Source organism: Scyliorhinus torazame, chromosome 5, assembly GCF_047496885.1.
Source record: "Scyliorhinus torazame isolate Kashiwa2021f chromosome 5, sScyTor2.1, whole genome shotgun sequence".
NCBI classification, from domain to species: Eukaryota; Metazoa; Chordata; class Chondrichthyes; order Carcharhiniformes; family Scyliorhinidae; genus Scyliorhinus; species Scyliorhinus torazame.
In genome coordinates, this window is record NC_092711.1 from 81,278,737 (window position 1) to 81,284,763 (window position 6,027).

The following is a 6,027-nucleotide window of genomic DNA, read 5'->3' on the forward strand; positions in this document are numbered from 1 at the left end:
ATGGAGTTGGAACCAAGTTTTGCCATGCAGTCGTGTGTGTACAGGGAATAGAGTAGGGGGCTAAGTACGCAGCCTTGCGGGGCGCCGGTGTTGAGGACTATTGTGGAGGAGGTGTTGTTGTTCATTCTTACTGATTGTGGTCTTTTAGTCAGAAAATCGAGGATCCAGTTGCAGAGTGGGGAGCCAAGACCTAGGTTTTGGAGCTTTGATATGAGCTTGGCTGGGATTATGGTGTTGAAGGCGGAGCTGCAGTCAATAAATAGGAGTTAATGTAGGATTCCTTGTTTTCGAGATGCTCTAGGGATGAGTGTAGGGCCAGGGAAATAGTGTCTGATGTGGACCGGTTGGAGGTGGGGATGCTAAGAGACCAGCAGAAAACGCTCCTGGAGAAGGTGGAGGACCTAGAGAATAGATCCCGCCGACAGAGCTTGAGGATCGTTGGGCTCCCGGAGGGATCTGAAGGAGCGGACGCTGGGGCATACATCGCGGACATGTTTGAGAAGCTGCTAGGGGATGGGGCATTCCCCCGACCCTTGGAGGTGGACAGGGCTCACAGAGCGCTTGCGAGGAAGCCGCGAATGGGAGACCCCCCTGAGGGCAATGATGGTGAGATTCCACAGATATCTGAATAAGGAGCGCGTTTTACAGTGGGCCAAGCAGACATGGTGCTGCAAATGGGACAACAGTATCCTGCGGATCTATCAAGACCTGAGTGCGGAGGTAGCCAGGAGAAGAGAGAGGTTTAACCAGATCAGGAGAAGAGAGGGGTTTAACCAGATCAGGAGAAGTGAGGGGTTTAACCAGATCAGGAGAAGAGAGGGGTTTAACCAGATCAGGTCGACCCTTTTCAAGAAAAAGGTGAAGTTCGGACTGTTGTTCCTGGCCAGCCTCTGGGTCACATACGAGGAACAACATTTCTATTTCGAGTCGCCTGAGGAAGCGCTGGACTTTGCAAAAAGGAAAGGACTGGTGTTGGACTGAGAACTTTGAATCTTGCTGTAGCGTTTATGTTTTTCAAAAGAAGTTTCTTGTTTCTCGCTTTTTTGGTCATTATTTGTAATGCCTGCTGTATGGATCTGTGGTCAGCTGCAGAGCTGAGTGACGTAAAGTTTGCATTTGCACTGTTGGGGATGGAGGTGTGTTTGTACAGATGCTGGATCTTTTGCCTTATGTTCTGTTGGAGTCCAACCTGGTTTTTTTTAAATCTCTGTCGGACAATTGTGTTGAGATTGCCTTCCAGTTGAATATGTATGTATGAGGGGGGGGGGACCAATAGGTGGGTGATTGTCTGGCACCAGGGGCGAGAGCCACCAAGCTAGCTGGGCGGACTAGCTTATGGAAGCGTAGTGGGGGGGGGGGGGGTGAACAGATGTTAGGCGTATCAAAGGGGTTGATTTATTTTGTGCTGTTACTGGGGGGGAGGGGGGAAAAATGTTCTGCTGATGAGGGCGGGACTGTTACTGAGGGACAGAGAGGGGGTCAGGGGCTGAGGATGCCTGGGGTCGGGCCGGTGGATGTGTGGGGCGCGGGCTGGTGACTGGTCCAAGAGAATGGATGGCTGATCGGCGAAGGGGGTCGATGAGCCCACCAACTAGACTGACCACCTGGAATGTAAGAGGGCTCAATGGGCCGGTTAAGAGAGCACGCGAGGTCCCAGGTTCGATCACGGCCGTGGGTCACTGTCCGTGTGGAGTTTGCACATTCTCCCCGTGTTTGTGTGGGTTTCGCCCCACAACCCAAAGATGTGCAGGTTAGGTGGATTGGCCACGCTAAATTGCCCCTTAATTGGAAAAAATTAATTGGGTACTCTAAATTTATTTTTAAACAGGGGCACGCGTGTTCGTGCATATGAGAGGACTGAAGGCGGGCGTGGTAATGCTGCAGGAGACACACCTTAGAGTAGCTGACCAGATTAGGTTAAGGGAACGTTGGGCCGGACAGGTTTTTCACTCGGGGCTGTTCTCAAAGACCAAGTGAGTGGTGTTTGAGGCGGGAAGAATAGTTTCAGATGGGGGAGGCCAGTACTGGAACGATGTGGAGTTTATAAAGAGGATGCTGAGGAAGATACCGGACCTGGATTCGCATAAGCTGGTCATGGGAGGGGACTTCAGTACAGTTATTGACCCTGGTTTAGACCGGTCAAGCTCAAAAACAGGCAGGGTGCCAGCAATGGCTAAGGAGCTACAAGTGTTCATGGAGAAGATGGCGCGCGCGCGGGGTGGGGGGAGGGGGGGGGGGTGGGGGGGGGGGGGGGGTTGGACCCATGGAGATTTGGGCAGCCAAGAGTAAAGGAGTTCTCCTTCTACTCATACGTGCATAAGATGTACTCCCAGATCGATTTCCTCATTCTGAGCAGGGCTTTACTGACGGGGGTGGTAGACACAGCGTGGTCAGCGATTACAATCTCAGTCCATGCCCCGCACTGGGTTGACCTACAGGTTAGTAAAGACAGCAACCAGCGCCCGCACTGGAGGTTAGACATGGGGCTCTTAGCGGACGAGGTGTGTGGGCGGTTGAGGAAATGTATTCAGAATTACCTGGAGGTCAATGACATGGGGGAAATTTCAGCAGCGGTGGTCTGGGAGTCATTGAAGGCGGTGGTTAGAGGGGAGCTGATCTCGATACGGGCCCACAGGGAGAAAGTAGACAGGACAGAGACGGACCGACTATAAAGGAGGTACTACAGGTCGACAGGAGGTATGCGGAGACCCCAGAGGCAGGGCTTCTAAGGGAACGGCAGAGGCTACAGGCAGAGTTGGCTTGCTAACCACACGGAGGGCGGTGGAGCAGCTGAGAAAGGTGAGGGGGGCGATCTATGAGCATGGAGAGGACAGCAGAATGCTTGCACAGCAGCTTAGGAGGAAGGTAGCCAGGGAGATAGGGAAAGTAAAGGATTGGGCCTAAACCTGGTGGGAGATTCAGCAGGGTTGAACAAGGCGTTTAAGGATTTTTATCGTAGGCTGCACGGGTCGGAACCCCCACCGGGGCCAGAGGGGATGAGGCATTTCCTAGGGGGGCTGAATTTCCCGAAGGTGGACGGGGAGCTGGTAGAAGGGCTGGGGGCTTCGATCGAAGAGATAGGGTCTGAAGGCCATGCAGACGGGTTCCCAGCGGAGTTCATGAAAAAGTTTTCTGGGATTTTGGGGCCGCTGTTGGTGAGGACATTCAATGAGGCAAGGGAGGGAGGGGTGCTTCCCCCGACGATGTCACAGGCCACGATCTCACTGATTCTGAAGTGGGATAAGGATCCGGAGCTGTGTGGGTCATACAGGCCGATATCCCTGTTGAATGTGGACGCCAAACTGCTGGCCAAAATTTTCTCCTCTAGGATTGAAGATTGTGTTCCGGGGTTTGTTAAGGGAAGGCACCACGGCACCACTTGGGGCAGCACGGTAGCCTTGTGGATAGCACAATTGCTTCACAGCTCCAGGATCCCAGGTTCGATTCCAGCTTGGGTCACTGTCTGTGCAGAGTCTGCACATCCTCCCCGTGTGTGCGTGGGTTTCCTCCGGGTGCTCCGGTTTCCTCCCACAGTCCAAAGATGTGCAGGTTAGGTGGATTGGCCATGATAAATTGCCCTTAGTGTCCAAAATTGTCCTTCGTGTTGGATGGGGTTACTAGGTTATGGGGATCGGGTGGCGGTGTTGACCTTGGGTAGGGTGCTCTTTCCAAGAGCCGGTGCAGACACGATGGGCCGAATGGCCTCCTTCTGCACTGTAAATTCTAGGATTATTTATGAAGGCAATTGGTGTCCAATGTAAGAAGGTTGCTAATTGCGATTGTGATGCCCCCAGAAGGTAGGGAGGTGGAGGTAGTGGTCGCAATGGATGCAGAAAAAACTTTTGATCGAGTAGAATGGGAATATTGTGGGAGGTGCTGGGACGGTTCGGATATGGACGGGGCATTATTGACTGGGTCAGGTTTCCATTTCAGGCTCCTGTGGCGAGCGTACGGACGAATAGGACGACATCGGACTATTTTAGGCTACACCGGGGGACGAGGCAGGGGTGTCCCCTCTCCCCACTGTTATTCGCGCCAGCTATAGAGCCGCTGGCAATTGCGCTGAGAGCCTCAAGGGGCTGGAAGGGGTTGATTTGATCCGGGGGGGGGGGGGGGGGTGTGTGTGTGTGTGGAACACAGAGTCTCACTTTATGCAGACGACCTGCTTCTCTATGTGTCAGACCCAGTGGGGGTTATGGAAGAAATCATGAGGATTCTAGGGGAATTTGGCCGGTTCGCAAGGTACAAACTAAATATGGGGAAAAGCGAGATGTTTGCGATCCAGGCAAGGGGACAGGAGAGGCGATTGGGGAAGTTTTAGGTATCTAGGCATCCAAGTGGCGCGGGAATGGGAAGTTACACAAACTTAATCTCGCCCGTCTGGTGTACCAAACAAAGGACGGTTTTCGGAGGTGGGACGTGCTCCCACTGTCACTAGCTGGGAGGGTACAGACGGTGAAGATGACGGTCCTTCCGAGATTCCTGTTTGTGTTCCAGTGTCTCCCCATCTTTATTCCGCGCTCCTTCTACAAACGGGTTAACAAAGTTACCACCGGCTTTGTATGGGGCTGGTTTAGCACACTGGGCTAAATCACTGGCTTTTAAAGCAAACCAAGGCAGGCTAGCAGCACGGTTCAATTCCCGTACCAGCCTCCCCGAACGGGCGCCGGAATGTGGCAACTAGGGGCTTTTCACAGTAACTTCATTTGAAGCCGACTTGTGACACTAAGCAATTTTCATTTCATTTTGTATGGGCGGGCAAGACACCGTGAGTAAAAAAGGGGATGATTGAGCGGAGCCGGGGAGGGCGGGCTGGTGCTGCCAAACTTCAGTAACTATTATTGGGCGGCGAATATAGCCATGATCAGGAGGTGGGTGGTGGGGGAGGGTCGGCATGGCGCGTATGGAGGCACCAGTTTGGGGGCACTGATAACGCACCTCTGCCGCTCCCGCCGGCACGGCACTCCACCAGCCCTGTGGTGGTGGCAGCCCTGAGAGTCTGGGCACAGTGGAGGAGGCATGTGGGAGCGGAGGGTGCATCGGGTCTGGGCCCCAATCTGTAATAACCGCCGGTTTGCCTCGGGAAAGATGGACCTGGGGTTTCGGAGATGGCTGAGAGCAGGAATTGAGATGATGGGGGATATGTTTACAGAGGGGAACTTTCCTAGCTTGAGGGAGCTGGAGGAGAAATTTGGATTGGCGAGGGGAAACAAATAAAGGTACCTGCAGGTGTGGGACTTCCTACCTAGGCAGGTCTCAACCTTCCCGCTCCTACCACCAAAGGGGATTCAGGACAAGGTAGTTTCCAGAGTGAGGGTGGGAGAAGTGAAGGTCTCCAACATCTATAAGGAGCTCATGGGGGTCAGAGAACATGCAGACCGAGGAGCTGAAGCGCAAATGGGAGGAGGAGTTAGGAGGAGAGATAGAGGATGGTCTCTGGGCGGATGTATTGAGTAGAGTCAACGCGACCACAACATGTGCCAGGCTCAGCCTGAGACAGTACAAGGTCGTTCACCGTGCTCAAATGACAGTGGCCCGAATGAGCAAGTTCTTTGGTGTAGAAGACAGGTGTGCAAGGTGTGCGGGGGGTGGGGGCAGCGAACCATGTCCATATGTTCTGGACATGCCCAAAGCTCAGGGGATTCTGGCAGGAGTTTGCAGACGTCATGTCCAAAGCATTGAAAACAAGGATGGTGATGAGTCCAGACGTGACGATTTTAGGGGTGTCGGAAGATCCGGGAATCCAGGAGGAGAAAGAGGCAGATGTTCTGGCCTTTGCTTACCTGGTAGCCCGGAGACGGATACTATTAGCTTGGAGGGACTCAAAGCCCCCGAAATTGGAGACCTGGCTATCGGACATGGCTAGCTTTCTCTGTCTGGAGAAAATCAAGTTTGCCTTGAGAGGGTCACTGTTAGGGTTCGCCCGGAGGTGGCAACCGTTCATCGACTTCTTTGCAGAAAATTAATCGTCAGCAGAAGGGGAAGTGGGTTAGTTTAGTTTAGAGTAGGGGGTTAATACAGGTGGGA